A 16,962-nucleotide genomic window follows, 5' to 3' on the forward strand; every position below is an offset into this window, starting at 1 on the left:
GATTCTCTGTCTCCTCTCTAAGCCCCTCCCCTGTTCATGCTGTCTCTCCTTCAAAATAAATAAACCTTAAAAAAAATTTTTTTTTAAGAACAAAACAAAAAAATGGTATAAGCAATTCTTTATTTCTGGGTGCACATGGTAGGGTTTCTTTTGTGCTCTTAACCAGTTCAATTTGGATTTTTTTTTTTTTTTTTTTTTTTTTTTTGCATGAGCATTGTAAAGGAACCACAACCATGAGTGGCAACTTGATTCTTACGCAGTGTCAAGTGTTTATGTTTTTTAATGAGACTTTTATTTTGCAATCACTAAAGAGCCTCAAATAAATTTTAACCAATAATTAGCTCTGCTCTGTGATTCTGGCACTATCTAAGTCCAGCTTAATGAATCAAATAAATTTGTCTTGGCAAGATATTTCACTAAACTTTTTTGTAAAGGGCAATTAACTGCAAAAGGACTTAATTTGTTTCTTTTTAACTGAAAAACCAGCTAAAGCAATAGTTTAGAACACTGCTTTTAGGCTAATGTACTTTGCTAAATCAAATGGCCTTACATGCTGACAGTTTTAGCTTCAATATTACAAATCTTGATACCAGAAGAATAAGAGATAAAGATAAGCTTTATTAATATATGCTTTACTTAAGTATATTGTTTAACACCTTTGTAAAATCATTCAGAATTTTTAACCTGATGTGAGATATGATAAAAACTTTTAAGTAGTATTTAATAATAAATGTAGGCTCTCCATGTCAACATATTTCTCAGACATGTAACAAAGGATTCACCACGTGGATGAGCAAGTATAATGTCTTCACAATGGCATGTCAACCTGCTTGGGTACCACCCAGAATTATAGAGCAATCTTTAACCGGCCATACAGTGTAATTTGGGCCTTCACCTTCAAAATTTAGTAGGTTAAGTGCATATCATGTGTTGGGCATGATGCTAAATGCTTACAACAGTGACCATTTTACACATGGGTAATTTGATGCTCAGCAGGGTTAAGTGCCTTATGAGAGGTGACACTTATGAGTAACAGGGCTTGAATTTGATCAGGTCTTCGTATTTTTATAAACTGCCTATGAGTAGAAAGTGTAATATCAAATTCCTGAGGCCTGACTGAAAGAAATATTTAGATGATCTAAGGCAATTTGCAAAGCTGTGTTATGGGTCATTTTCAAATTACCTGAATTGCTTTAAATATCATCAGGTCCCACTCACTGATACGGTTCAGTAGATCTGAAATGATGCAAAAAGTAATAATAAATAGCTAACTAAGGAAAGTGTGGTAGAATTATTAAAAGACCTATTATATGCCTTGATGAGTCCCTAATTATGCTTCAAAATCCTTACCTTTAAGACATGGATAACAATATGGATCTTTGGGCATTGTGACAAATAAAATTAGATTCCCTTTACAAAATTTGATTTGATTTATGGGATTTTACAGTAAACAGCTTATTCTAGGTATTCAAAGGCCAAACTGGAAATGGCGGTCTTGCACCTTCGGTTTTCAGAGTCCCACTGGCTACCATATCTCTATGTAAGGGACTGGAGTATTTATATTATGATGATTTAAGGTGAAGTGGAAGGTATGTGTAGTAAGTTTATATTATTTAACAAATATACAGTATAAATAAATTTGTTTTATGGCAATCATATACACTTGATTGATGGGGTTTAAATGAAAACATAAGTTTTTCACATAAACTAGGATATCCATTCTGAACTTGTGTAGTTATATACCTCAGTTTATAAATTTATTCATTTTAATATTCTTGTTTACTGATTTGGCATTTTGTTTTGTTTTGTTTTTTTACCTTGGGCTGTTATTCTCAGTTTTTAAGTCATTGTCAAATTTGGTAAAAATTCTGTTTATATTTAAGACTGAAAAACAATGTTGACAGGTGAGAACTCTCCACTCAAGTTGATACTGATCCATTAAACAACACAGTGTTCCCATTCAGCCAGCTACCAATTTGTTTAATTATAAAATATTTAGTCTTTTTTCTCCATCTTGCTTATAGGGACTATTTATGTGAAATTTGGTCAAATGCTTTGCTGTGATCTTCATTTCTCTTTTAGCAGAGAAACTATGTGACATGGGCATATTCAGTCTTCGTGAATCAACGCTGCCTCCTAGTGATCAGTGCTTCCTTTTCTATTTTTCCACAAACTGAAAAATATTCAGTACTTTGGAATTTTATCAGAGACATTTGTAAAGCCATTAAGGCACACTAGGTACCATGCTTTAAACTGTGGATATACCAGGGAATGACATTAACAAGTTTTTGTCCTTGTGAAGCTTGTTAGCACCTCAACCAAATCATCTTGACTCAAAGGTTTACTATCCAAGGTCATGAGTTATTTTGTTAAATTCCTTCAGTACCTTAGGAAGTCACTTACAGGGCTTATACTCATTTAAAGCAACTAGAAACTGTCTTTTTAAGTGGTTCTAATTTTTTTCATGTTTTAAGATTGCAGAGTCTCTGTAGTTGTGTAACAGTAAGAATAAAGGCAAAAGAGGACTTCAGCAGCCATTTTCTCTCCTTAGTTAACAGAATACCATCTGCTGCCCACGATCTTTATTTGGTGAATGGAGGAGTTGAGAATATTCTGCAAGACATCTTTCAGATCTTAGGTGCAGCATTAAAAATTTTTAAACCTCCACTTTCTGTATTGATTTTCTTTGTTATACCTTTTACTTCCATCTTTTGTGTACATGTTTCTTTTTTAAACATCCTTTTATCTTCTAGATGTATTACTTGCCAGAAGTGGCACAGGTAAAGTATTGCTACAACTAAGATCCAACTCCCATCCTATTATTTCTACCCCAGTGTTCTTTCAAATATATGGCTTCTCTTTTCTCATTAGGGTAATTTTCAATTATACTGTAAACCTTTGGTTTTTGTTTTCTTTTCCCTGTATACTGTCTTCAAAATACCAAATAATGAAAATGGTACCAAATTGTTTCATTTGAAATATATTAAAAGGAAAAGAATTCAGGAGCAGGGGTATGGGGGGGGCATATCTCTGGGGGATACATAACTTAATTCGTGTGTGAAAAACGTGTGCGTGTGTATGTGTGTATTGGGGAGCAGGTGAAAATAACGTTCTGTTTGATGTCTTAAAATATGCACAATATATCTTTTGTTTCACTTAATTTGTCTTATACCAGGAAAATCATAGATTATAATAAATTGCACTCTACAAAGGGTAAGTTTGTAAGCTGATACAAGTTGCCAGAAAGCACTGCATTATGGCTTATATAACATTTTAAAAATAATGATGTTAATGACATAATAGCTAAAAAGGTTTTAATTTTTCTTAAAAGTTAAAATTTTATTTCAAAAAGTATTTAGAGATCTCAGCCCGACTTGGGTAAACTCTACTGTAATTATGTAGAAAAGGACCAGAGACACTGAAGATAAGTAGGAGGTGTAATTTTTAGGGATTTTTAAATTAGAGTCAGGTGAGGCCAGTGTAGTATGTCAGTGAAGGGAATCAGACTTAGCTTTTGTAGCAAATTAATCTTCCCATGTCTTAGATGCTCTAATAAAAATGGGACAACCCTCCTTGAGTTGTTAAATGAAGATTAAGATAGTAAACACTTAGAACACTGCCTGGAACAAAGTAATGTGTCAATGTTAATAACACCTAACATACATCCTAATATTGAATGAAGGACTTTGTCTATTGTGAGGTAGGAAAAGTACTCAAAAGTAAGAGCATTTCCTGATAAAGCTCTTTGATGGAAAAAATACTAGTAAGATTCTGTACAGAGCTGTAAGTTAACGAAGTAAAAGTATCTTTCCCTTAAAGGTGATAAGTTTTGATCACCACTTTAAATGCTGGAGGTAGCGAAAGTACAGAGAAAAGCAATTAAAGTCAAAATGATTAGAAGTCCTAGAAAGATTAGATCTCTCTAGCATGAAAAGATAGATGGGAAATGGAAATGTGTTAGAAGTCTGAAATTAAGAATGATAAGAACTTGCACAGTTAATTTTGTATATTAAAACTATCTTACAAAGATTGGAAGTTTATCTTCTAATAAACCGTTTAGGGCAAATAAAATTCTACATTAAAGAATGAATAATAAACCCAAGCAATTTGTCAATACAACTTTACTTCCTGAGAATGTGCTATATGAGAATCTTCACTGAAAGATGACAAAGTGATTATTTGAGGGCAATACATAAATGTGCCCGATGTATGGCAGAGTTTGCAAATGCTTCCATGTGCAGAGATGTGGGAGAGCACGGAGGAGAATTCATGGAAACAGATTTGTGCTGGGTCCTTAGGGATAGTAAGGCTTTGCATAATGGTTGAGACAGCTTTCAGCATTGGTAGACACAAAGGCCAGAATGAGCAAGATGTGTAATAATTCCTTGAGTAATAAGGAATAGACTGATGTATCTGTGCAGGAAAAGCTCCAATCCTGCACACTCCAAAGAAAGGACTTGGCCTGACCCTCTGTCTTCTGGGGAGGTAACCTCGGAGTCCTTGGAATATCCTTCCTGAGAAGAGAGCTTTCATATACCTGAAGTCCTGGGCCATGCTGGTTTCAGTTTAACTTAAGGGGGTGGGAGCTGCATATCTATCTATCTATCTATCTAATCAACAGTGTTCACTGAACTGATAGAAACCCCGAACGCCAAGGCTTGGGTGAGCTGCTCAGATTAGCAACACTTGGCACATGTCGTCAGACATTGTTGGGAAAATTAGAGGCTATCTGCAACTCCACTGGGAGAGGACTATTGGAAGCTTGTAACTGGTTGGGGTTTTTTTTTGTTTGTTTTTTGGGTTTTGTTTTGTTTTGTTTTGTTTTTTTTTTTTTTTTGGATTTCACCCTAAGTATCTTTTTCATTTGCTGATCTTAATCTGAGAAGGCAATCAAATAATCTATAGTCTTAAGGCCACAGCTGAGATCTGCCCTCAAACCCTTATGGCAAAAACAAGGTATTGATTACTACTTTAACTATCAAACACATTAGAACAAACACATTCTAGGCCTAATTAGGCTTCTCAGAAAATAATAAAACCAAAGCAGTTAAAATCTGACTTCTTGAAGCAGATCTTTTTTTTTTTTTTTTTTTTAATTTTTAATGTTTATTTTTGAGAGAGACAGAGTGAGAGTGGGGGAGGAAGAGAGAGAGGGAAAGACAGAATTCAAAGCAGGCTCCAGGCTCTGAGCTGTCAGTACAGAGCCTGACCGCGGGGCTCAAACCCACGGACCATGAGATCATGACCTGAGCTTAAATTGGACACTTAACCCACTGAGTCACCCAGGCATCCCTTGAGGTGGATCTTAACTGGATCCTGTCTCTTGCTACTATGGGTGTACTCATGGGGAGAGGAATTGGTTTGAAAGCCTGGTAGGCTTGGAGTTAAGTTATGGGGCTGAATGTATTACCTAAGGGATCTTGGGCCAATTAATCAAGCTCCCTAAACCACAATTTTGTAATTAATAAAAAGAAAATGACAGCATGACAACTTTGCAGAGCAATTATGATTATTATACAGAGAACATACATCAAGCACATAATGTCCTGTCTAGCCCAGAGTCAAACACTGAATGAATGTTAGTTCCATTTCTCTTCATTTCCTTATTTAAAAGGTAATAAATGAATCTATAAAAATCCTACCTGGTAGTAAGTCTTCTTCAGAACTTTCATCCATAACTAAAAAATAAAATGAATTTGAATCAGCAAAAGGAAAATAATATTATTAATATAATACTCTTATGCTTTTCCACAAAGTATCCCTTTGGAACACCCCTGGAGAATATTCCAGAATGAGTATTAAGTATACTATTGGTAGGTAGTTGATACATTAAAATCTTCCCCACTATCACAATCATTAGATGCAAAGGACAATGTGATTTATCAAAATTTGATACAGGTATAGTTATAATCGTAACCTAAACCTAACAAATCAACACAAAATGGCATCATGAATGGAATTTGGTACTACAACTGAACAACAAATTTAAGTAGCACAATTTTTCTAGATCTCTTCCATTGGGGGCAGTCAGGTGACAGCATACTTTGCTAATTCTTTAGTTCAAAGAGGAGATGTAGGTAGAAACTGTTCAGTTTAGCATGAAGAACCCATTATAAGGTCTAGAGGGACTATACAATGCAATGTTAGAAAACAGGTAAGAGACAATGATCCTTGCATAAACTTTCCAGTAGCCAGAGGAGAGGAGTACAAAATAGACAAGTGTACTTATTTCCTGTTCTCTGAGAGATGCCAGTAACTCATTTAATCCTAGCCACTTTATGTACCCTGCAAACATATCTACTTCTCTCTTGAAAGAATAAATGAAAAAGGTCTGAACTACTTGGAGTTTATACTTATTAACTCCAAGATGAACCACTGAGCAGGTGGTGGCAATTTTCCAGAGTGGATCCTGCCGGATATGTAATTAATAATTTACATCAACACAGTCAAGCTCCCAGAGTGTGACATTAGGTATCCCTCTCTCTAGTGGGAGAACTCTCGTTTATAACATGTAAGCCACAACAGTGCCATCTTTTAAAAGTACTTTTCATGACAGAAAAACTAGTAGAAATTAAGCCATATTGTGTGATACAGGCTGTTTTCAGATTTGTCCCTCAAGGGAAGAAGATCAATGAGGAGCCTTTGAAACAGCATTTATATTCTGTATTGACTCTGTTTCCAATAAGGAGATGGTTGTGGAAAAGTCTGTGATTCTAGTTTTAAGTGGTGACCACTTGAGATTCTCTCTTTTAGTGCTAGAGAATCTGGACTCTCATACAGTAGGATGGTCCAAAGAGTGATGTCATTTTCTTATGACAAGCCCTATGTCAAAGGACAAGAAAAATCTTTTTCATTAGCTTGGCATTTTTGTTTTATAACCATTTAAAAGCCATCCACTGACCCTTCTATTACAGTATGTTATAACATGGTTTAGCTGCCTAGAAAATCAAATATAAAGATCAAAGTAAGACAATATAGATATTACCCTCAAAAGCATATGGAAACACACAAAGCAAATAATCTTTAATGTATACTGAGGTAAGAAAAATACTTTCCATTCCCCAATACTAAGAAGAAATACTAATACAACTAAAACAATTATCTGTTGAGTGAATAAATGAATGGATGAAAACAATGTTTTCCTTAGAAAAGATTAGAACCATGGAAATTAATTCTGCTCTAACGTGAGTACCTTGAAGATGAGAACTACCTCTATTTCATGTTTGTATTTCTGATCTGAAGTAAAATGCCAGATTCATAGAATGTCTAACGAACTTAGACCAAACTAAGATGGCTTCACACAGTTTATTAAATCTGCATTGCACAAGTCACCACATCTAAGGGTACAACTTACATCATAGCATTTTTGTTTTTGTGACACATTTTTGTACTTCTATTGAAACTTTAAGTCCAGAGATGGGCTGGATGTATATTTATTATACAACTACAAATCTGGCTGATGGTAATAAAATATCTTGTTCTAACAAAATTAGTACATGTTACCAAGTAAATGTTTATGTCCCCCCAAAAGTCCTATGTTCAGATTCTAATTCCAATGTGATGGTATTTGGAGAAGGGGGCCTTTAGGAGGTAATTAAGTCACGGGAACCCTCATGAATGGGATTAGTGCCTCTTAGAAGCCAGAGATGGTCTTTCAGCCATCTGGGGACACAGAAAGTCAACAGAGAGGGCCCTCACCAAGAACCAGATCATGCTAGCACTCTAATCTCATACTTCCAGCCTACAGAATTGTGGGTAATAAATATTTGTTGTTTAAGCAACCTAATCTATAGTAATTTGTTATACCAACTTGAATAGATTAAGACAGTGAAACATGATAATTAGCCAACAAATGGAAGAAAAATATTTTGTTCTAATGGGAACAACTCATTGTCTTCAACCTATTAAAGAGAAAGGTTAATAGATTGTTAACGTAACAACATATAAAAGAACTTGTGATCCTCAATAAGGAATTGCTTTTCCAACTTCCATACTGATCTGCAAAAGTAAATTAAAAATATAACCTGAAATTTCTTATTGCTTTGTGTTTATTTACAGTCCCAGTTTAAATACACAGGTACTTTTATTATGAATATGTTGCTATCATTTCTTATAAATGATTATTACTTATTTATTATAAATAATTATTACTTAATTTATTAGAAATAACTTGTAAAAATAATAAATCCATTTTATAACAAATCCAGTTTGTAACTGTATAGAAACAAATAACAATTATTTTCTAATTTATACAAAGGTACCATATGTATTTAATGAACTTAGTAAACTTTTGAAACTACATTTCTCTTCATACAAAAAATGTTACACTATGATTTCAGAATCTCCCAATTAACATCTTAATTTTAAATTGTAGAATTTTAAGGGGCGCCTGGGTGGCTCAGTCGGTTAAGTGTCTGACTTCGGCTCAGGTCATGATCTCACAGTTCGTGGGTTTGAGCCTCGCGAGGGGCTCTGTGCTGACAGCTCAGAGCCTGGAGCCTGCTTTGGATTCTGTGTCTCCCTCTCTATCTGCCCCTCCCCCACTCACGGTCTGTCTCTCTCTCAAAAGTAAATAAACATTTTTTAAAAATTGTAGAATTTTAAGAAAGGAAAACAATAAAACTTACACACTGATTTTTAAATAGATCTTTTATTATCAAAACTGTCATAATCCTACTTTCTGTATATTTGGCAGGACCACCAAGAGAAAATTCATTATCAGAAGTTTTAACTAGATAGCTATGTTTGGATACAGAATATTTGGATCTCCCTTATTATTTTTTCTGGAAAATCACATGGTGACTATTATATAGAAAGAAGTCATAAATAACATTGCTATTTTAATACTGATATAATGTACCAACTGTACTACATAATACTCATATTTATAACAGAACAGAAGCTTATAACTACAAATAATTATATAAAATTGGTATATAATTTTTATATACTTCAAATTTCTGAGCTATACTAACTTTATATTAGCATTTCAGTAAAAAAATTATCATTGAGTAGTCCTGAATTGAGGGCAGTACATTTCATTAAATTAACCAGAAGTTGTATGATATGATGGGAAGATTTTAAAGTCCTGAAGATTAGCTCTTCTCCCAGTTTGGACACATAACTATTTTTTCTTGGTCAAGTACTTTCTCTTAGGCTCCACTGTCTTCTCTAAGATGTGAATCTTGCCTGACTTTCCTAATCCCTAAGTGTTGTTGTGGGGCTTTAATGATGTGATATAGTGAAGCAACAGAAGAAATTGCTCATTAACTTAGTTACTATCCTATTCTGGATCCTTAAATAAATTCCACTGTCAGTTTTCTTTTTTTTTTTTTTTTTAATGTTTATTTATTTCTGAGACAGAGAGAGACAGAGCATGAATGGCGGAGGAGCAGAGAGAGAGAGGGAGACACAGAATCTGAAGCAGGCTCCAGGCTCTGAGCTGTCAGCACAGAGCCCGATGCGGGGCTCGAACTCACGGACCATGAGATCGATACCTGAGCCAAAGTCGGACACCTAACCGACTGAGCCACCCAGGCGCCCCCCACTGTCTGTTTTCATATAGTTGCTACAGTTTCCAACTTCTGCAGTTTTCATAAAATATTTTAAATCCCAATATTACTTATTAGGTGGCTTATTCCTTGTGGCTTGTAATTTCATGACTTGCTCCCAGCTACTGCATCATTTGTAACTAAAGTTACATATATTATAAGTCATTAGATAACACATTTGTGATTGCATATAAAAATTTTAGGGTCTCTATTAACAGTGGCTAATCATGCTAATGGGAGACAGCTAACAGAGGTCAAGTCTGATTTAGAATACTGTTCCCACTCTATCCACAAACATTCCAAACCAACTGATCTTAGTGAGAATAATGCTCAATCTCCATGTTGATCCCCAATTGTTTTAGAAGATGAACATTAACCTTTATATTTGGATTGTCATATATGGATGGGTTTGAATGAACTTTCCCTGAGAGACTTAGGTTCCCTAGATTTAGAGAATTCTGCTGAACCTTGAAAATTATGATAGCGTCTCCTAAAACTAAGGTACAGATACAAGCCACATAGGAGGTTTTCATTACTATATCAAACTTAGGACTTGAGTAGTTGACCTTAGTAGTTGGAATTGAAAGTAAGTGGTCCCCCACTGCTCTGGAGGAAGATGACATAGGAATTTTCACAATCTGACACAGGCAGCTACATCAGACATAGGTCTTCGGAGACCATCTAGGAGCAAAGAAAGGAGACTGATCCCTTTTTGCAATACTCTTTGAATTTGATGGCTTAAGCTGGTCCCTATTAGCACTCCTTGGATTTACACACTAAGTGTCCCACTTTCCTCATCCTAGTCCCAGCCCTGATTTCTTGGCAAGAACAACAAAGGGCTCAAAAGGGAACCTAGCAGAGAGTCTGGGTGATGATCTGGGCTCCACATAAAATTCCAACTGACATGAGGGAATGCTTCGGAAACAACGCCTGAGCACTTCAGTGTGCACTAAAAGAGCTGTACTCTAAGACTCCAAGTGCAGTTCAGTACTAAAAATCTGGGCCAGCACTTATGAATTAACCTTTCCCTACTAATTTGAATTTTCATAATGATCAAGTATTGATTCTCATATATATTTGGGGATGTTTCTAGACTTTCTCTTCTATTCCATTCATTTGTCCACCTATTCTTCTGTCAGTAAAACAATATTTTAATTAGTGGAAATTTATAAATATCTTTATCTTTTTCCAAAACTTTTCTTAATATCATCATAATGGTATACGAGAATAGCATCACAAATGATTCTAATTTTTAAAATATTGATATTTGATTTGGTTTATAGAAAATTACTAAAATAATAAGAGAAAAGTTTACATATTTTAGATTAATGAGTGTTTTTGTTCAAGAACATGGAGGACCTCTCCACTCCAAAGGTTTTTCTAAGATGCCTTTAGTAAAGCATACAGTTTATACCTCTCTACCTACCTACATACCTATGATTAAAACAACTATGTTGATTAAAACTACTAAGAGATCTACACACCTATCACAACAGCCCAAACCTAGAAGACTGACAATATCAGATGCTGGTGAAGATATGGAACAAAAGAAACTCTCAGTCATTGCTAGTGGGAAGACAAAATGGTACACCCATTTTGGAAGACAGTTTGTCAGTTTCTCACAAAACTAAACATATTCTTAGCAGACAATCCAGCAATCACACCCCTTGGTATTTACCTAAAGGAGCTGAAAATTTATGGCCACGAAAAATCTTGCACATGAACATTTATAGCAGCTTTATCTATAATTGCCAAAACTTGGGAGCAACCAAAATTTCCTTCAGGAGGTGAACGGATACTGTGGTACATCCTGACAATAAAATATTGTTTAATGCTAGAAAGAAATGCACTGGGGTTCCTTGATGGCTCAGTCAGTTGAGCATCTGACTCTTGATTTTGGCTCAGGTCATGATTCCAGGGTCGTGGGAGTGAGCCCTTCATTAGGGCTTTCTTTTAAGGGATTCTTTCTTTTAAGTTTCTTTCTTTCTCCCTCTCCCGCTCTCCCCCACTCGCTCGCACTCTCTCAAAAAAGAAAAGAAAAGAAAAGATAAAAAGAAAAAAAGAAATGCACTACCAAGTCATGACAAGGCATAGAGGAAACTTAAATGCATGTTATTAAGTGAAAAGAAGCTAATGTGAAAAGGCTACATACTATATGATTCCAGCCATCCTGGAAAAGGCAAAATTATGGAGACAGGAAAAAGAGGTTGTCAAGGGCTGGAGGGAGTGTGGAATGAATGGGCGGCGAACATACAAGACCAAGAGTAAATGTAACCTATGGATTTGGGGTGATTATGATGTGTCAATGTAGGTTCATCCTTGGTAACCAGTGTAGTTTCAGTGAGTGATATTGATAGTGTGGGAGGCAGTGCATTTGTGACAGAGGCATATGAGAAATGTACCTTCTGCTCAATTTTGTTGTGAACCCCAAAGTGCTCTAAAATATAAAGTCTATTTTAAAAACATGATTTTATCAAAAGTATTTTTAGTTCACAAGTTCCTACAAGAGTTTTTTTCTCTCATTACAGACTTATCTATAATATGCTAATATTTGATAATTTAAAATGAGTAGGTGTGCCCAGGTGGCTTAGTCAGTAGAGCATCTGACTTCTGCTCAGGTCATGATCTCAGTCTGTGAGTTCAAGCCTCACATCAGGCTCTGTGCTGACACCTCAGAGCCTGAAGCCTGCTTTGGATTCTGTGTCTCCCTCTCTCTCTGCCCGTCCCCTGCTCATGCTCTGTCTCTTGCTCTCAAAAACAAACATTTTAAAAAATTAAAAAAATAAATAAAATGTATATATTAAAAAAGGACATGGTGGTTTATGTACTTTCTATTACTATTTAAGCTTAGTTAAACCTCTTTAAAATTGTCAATAATGTGTCCGATAATGCATTATGAAAAGATCAGGATCCAGCTAAAAGTTTTTAGTTCTGTTGTTGATGTTAAAATTTTGATAAATGGCTGACAGACACACAGTGTCTTGGATCCTATGTGAGGTTACGATTTTTTTTTTAATGTTTATTTATTTTTGAGAGAGAGAGCATATGCATGCAAGGAGGGGGAGGGGCAGAGAGAGAGGAGAGAGAATCCCAAGAAGGCTTCACAAGCAGAGCCCCAAGTGGAGCTCGATCCACCAACCCTGAGATCATGACCTGAGCCAAAATCAAGAGCCCAATGTTTAACCAACTGAGCCACACAGGTCCCCCCTGAAGTTACTGGGGTTTTTTGTTTTGTTTTAATTTTTAACGTTTATTCATTTTTGAGAGACAGGGAGAGACAGAGTATGAGCGGGGAAGGGGCAGAGAGAGAGGGAGACACAGAATCTGAAGCAGGCTCCAGGCTCTGAGCTGTCAGCACAGAGCCCGACGCCGGGCTCGAACTCACAAACTGCGAGATCATGACCCGAGCTGAAGTTGGACGCTCAACCAACTGAGCCACCCAGGTGCCCCCTGAAGTTACTGTTTTAAGTGTTACTATGTCCCAGCTGCTAAGGAAACTTCCAAGGGGAAACAATGCCTCACAGGGGATGCAGATAGTGTTCATCTACTCCGGGGGGTGGAGTCAGGGCAGACACACAGTCTTTTCCCAGAATGTCTCCACTTCTTCCTGGCCGCGCCCCATTGGCCTCCTGTCACACTGTCCCTATTACCTGCTCTTTTATGACTTGTAGGTGAGGCTATTGATCCCTATCAAAAGGCTACAGGGCACTTTCCTCATGTTCCCCACACAGCACCCTGTGGATTTCCTGAGCTCTGTTAGTGGGACTCAGACTCGTCACCATTCATGCCCATGGCCCTGCAGTCTCTTCTCTGGGTGGAGGATCTGATGTGTCACTAACCCTTCCTTTCCAAGGAAGAACACAACCTATTTCATTGTCTAGGGGAGTGGGTTGAGGATCGCCTAAAGGAATCCTGATGCTCTCCTAGTTTCCTGTTTCTTTCTGCCACCTGGTCCCCGCCCCCCCCCCAGAAGCATGAGGTCACAGAAGCAGTTCCTGCAGCAGCGACCCACAGCATCAATGCTCTGTTCCTTATAACCTCGTACTTCCAGGGAAAGGAACAAAGCTAAACCCTTTGAAACTAAACCTAACTGTAAGGCAGCAGCTCTGAGCAAGTGCATTTGTTCTAGCCACAGGCACACAGTGAGCAGGTGCTGAACTAGCCCTTCTGTGTCATTTGCTAGATATGGTTGTACTTACAGCAGTGGTTGGGGAGGTGTTCAGGAGGGCACTACAGCCTGTGGACAGTAATGGTAATAGCCTGTGGCATTGTGGTTTGCACCCAGAAAACTTCCCCTGGCACCTTGCATTTGTTTTTCTTCTACTTACTGATTCTAATGGCCGAAGCTTCCTTCCTGAAGCTGATTCCACTCCCACATCTGGAAGGTAGTGGGGATTATAATTTGGGAGCCCATGCAGCAACCCCCGTCCCTGCCATGGTTTCAGAGTGTGACAGCACATGTGCCCAAGGTGAAACCTATGAAGAACAAGGGAAGTACCCTGTCCAGATGAAAAGAAAAAAAGGCATTTCGTCATCTCTCCTCTCCTCCTCTTCCAGCTCTGCCTCACTCAATAAAACCTTACCTTTAAACTTTATCCCTGATGCCAAGTAAGTTTCATGAATTTGATCATAGAGATGGCACTGTCAAGATTTAAAGAAATTTCTCCTCACACAACTTTAGAGAAATGTTAACATCATCAACTCTCTGTCTGCAAATAGCTTAATTACAAGCAAAATGTTTTTGTGTTAAGGATTTTCATTTTAAAATTTATTATTCAAAACAAATCCTTCATATAAATCTGTTTCATGTGTTTCTCTCCTCCTCCTCTTATAAAATATGACAAGATGGCCAAAGAAGAAATTGGCTTCTGTCACTGTGGTTTCTGGTCTTCCATTTTTTTTTTTTCAGTATAGTCAAATCTTTTTTTTCAGCCAACTTTTGATTCCAGTGGATCTTAACACACTGAAAGACTTTTGGGGTGCCTGGGGGACTCAGTTAAGCATCCGATTTAGGTTCAGGTCATGATCTCACATTTCGTGGGTTTGAGCCTCGCATCGGGCTCTGTGCTGATAGCTCAGAGCCCAGAGCCTGCCTCGAATTCTGTGTTTCCCTCCCTCTCTCTCTCTCTCTCTCTCTCTCTCTCTCTCTCTCTGTCCCTCCCCCCACTCTCTCTCTGTCTCTCTCTCTCTCTGTCAAAAAATAAATAAATACAAAAAAAATAATTTAAAAAACACTGAAAGACCTTGGAAAAATATTGGTAGTGTATTTTATGAAGCATACATACTTTTATACTTTAAACTAGTAATCTCAGTGTAGAAGTATGTCTCCAATGGACATAATCCCAAAGAAGAAAACATGGATAGCAAGAGAAGCTTTTTAGCCTCTGGGGGGGGGGGGGGGGGGGGACAAAAACAAAAATGTAATACTTCACAGTAAGGGAATATCTGAATCATTTAGCCAATCAATACAATTTATATCAAAGATCCATGATTCCAAGGATGCTAAAGTGTAGTATAACCATAGGATAAAGGAGAAAAGATCTGCCTCATGAGAACAATCTTGGGAAGTGGTTAGTGTATCATCCTTATATTACATTGAAGGAACTGAAGCTATAGTTAAGGACCTTGAAAATTCTTCTGCATTTGAGGGGCTAGGTAGACTTTTGATTCTACCATATCTTTTCCACTGTGCTACTGAAACATCAATGGAAATAGTAAATATATATAGGAAGTGTAGAAGTTGGCAAATTTTTCTCTTGTAATGATTGTAGAAGGCAGAAAAATAACTTAAACATCTTAATAGTAACTTGTTGATTAAGTACTTACATTTTCTCAAGACTTAATACTCAGAAGTCAGAAGGAGGCAAAGAAATTAATATTAGAATACATATGAAAGAGTAAATACACAGATGGACAATAGCCAGATCGTATATGAAAACAGTACTCTGCAGCAATCATCCCAGAATGGTCAAAACCTTGTCAATAACTGCCAGTTTCCCAGTGTTTCACTGCTCCCTCCTTCTGCTTCCAACTCAGCACCAACCAGAGAAAGCCAAATATGCTCTTCAAATTAATCACATAAAATGCAACATTTCTAATTAACCAATCTCTAGCTTCCCCATGCCAACCACCCCCAATCACAGCATACTTGAAGTCTTCCATTGTTTTCAATATTAGAGCTTTCTCATTTTCCTACTTTCCTTTGAGTCTCCGTCAAATGTAAGTGATGATGGCTGACTCCCTTACTATAATCTCCGAATGAATAGCTTCTATTTATTCTCATTTGGGTTATCTTTATTTCCACAGTTTCCTTAGACCACCCGGCAAGACTTGATTTACATCACCTATCACTGCAGATCCTGATTTCAGCTGGGTGCAGTTCCCTTGGAGACTTCTTGTGCCTTGCTTTTAGTGGCTTGTTGAATCCCTGCTAACACAGAAAGTCACCACTGGGTCTGAATTATGCTCAACTTCATGTTGAGTTCCTGGGCTATTTATTCTCAGCTTGGTAATAAATTAAGATGAATGTTTTGGTTTCCTAGTTCCTATCAAGGTTATGTTTATACTACACTGTAGTCTATTAAGTGTACAATAGCATGTGTCTAAAGATATAATGCACATACCTTAATTAAAAATACTTTCTTACTAAAAAGTCCTAACCATTATCTGGGCGTTCAGCGAGTCATAATCTTTTTGCTGGTGGGGGGTCTTGCCTCAGTGCTGACGACTGCTGACTGACTAGGGTGGAGGTTGCTGAAGGCTGGGATGGCAATGGCACTTTCTTAAAATAATGCAGTGAAGTTTGCCACATCGATGGACTTTGCAAATGATTTCTCTGTAGCATGTGATACCGTTTCATAGCATTTTACCCACAGTAGAACTTCTTTTAAAATTAGAATCAATCCTTTCAAAACATGCTGCTGCTTTATCAACTAAGTTTCCACCATGTTCTAAATCCTTTGTTGTCATTTCAGCAATCTTCATAGCATCTTCACCAGGGGTAAATTTCATCTCAAAGACTCACTTTCTTTGCTCATCCATAAGAAGCAACAACTCATCCATTAAAGCATTATCATGAGATTACAGCAATTCAGTCATATCTTCAGGCTCCACTTCTCATTCTAGTTCTCTTGCTGTTTCTATCACATCGGCAGTTACTTCCTTCACTAAAGTGTTGAACCCTTCCCTTCCAAGTCATCCATGAGGGTTGGAATCAACTTCTTCCAAACTTCTCTTAATGTTGGTATTTTGTCTTCTTCCTATGAATCACGAATGTTCTAATGGCATCGAAAATGATGAATCTTTTCTAGAAGGTTTTCAATTTACTTTGCTCAGACGCATGAGATGAATCACTACTTATGGCAGCTCTAGCCTCACAAAGGTGTACAAAAATGTATTTCTTAAATAATAA

General features: G+C 37.0%; 1 long non-coding RNA gene across 1 annotated transcript; it reads right to left on the reverse strand.

Moving 5' to 3' along the window:
* Positions 1 to 224: 224 nt before the first annotated feature.
* Positions 225 to 14,024, reverse strand: LOC122210355. The gene is made up of 3 exons (XR_006198024.1): positions 13,880 to 14,024; positions 5,643 to 5,678; positions 225 to 1,236 (listed from the first exon to the last, which is right to left on the reverse strand). It is a non-coding gene; the product is annotated as an uncharacterized LOC122210355 (long non-coding RNA).
* Between the last annotated feature and the right edge of the window lie 2,938 nt (positions 14,025 to 16,962).

Source organism: Panthera leo, chromosome A2 (genome assembly GCF_018350215.1).
Source record: "Panthera leo isolate Ple1 chromosome A2, P.leo_Ple1_pat1.1, whole genome shotgun sequence".
NCBI lineage: Eukaryota > Metazoa > Chordata > Mammalia > Carnivora > Felidae > Panthera > Panthera leo.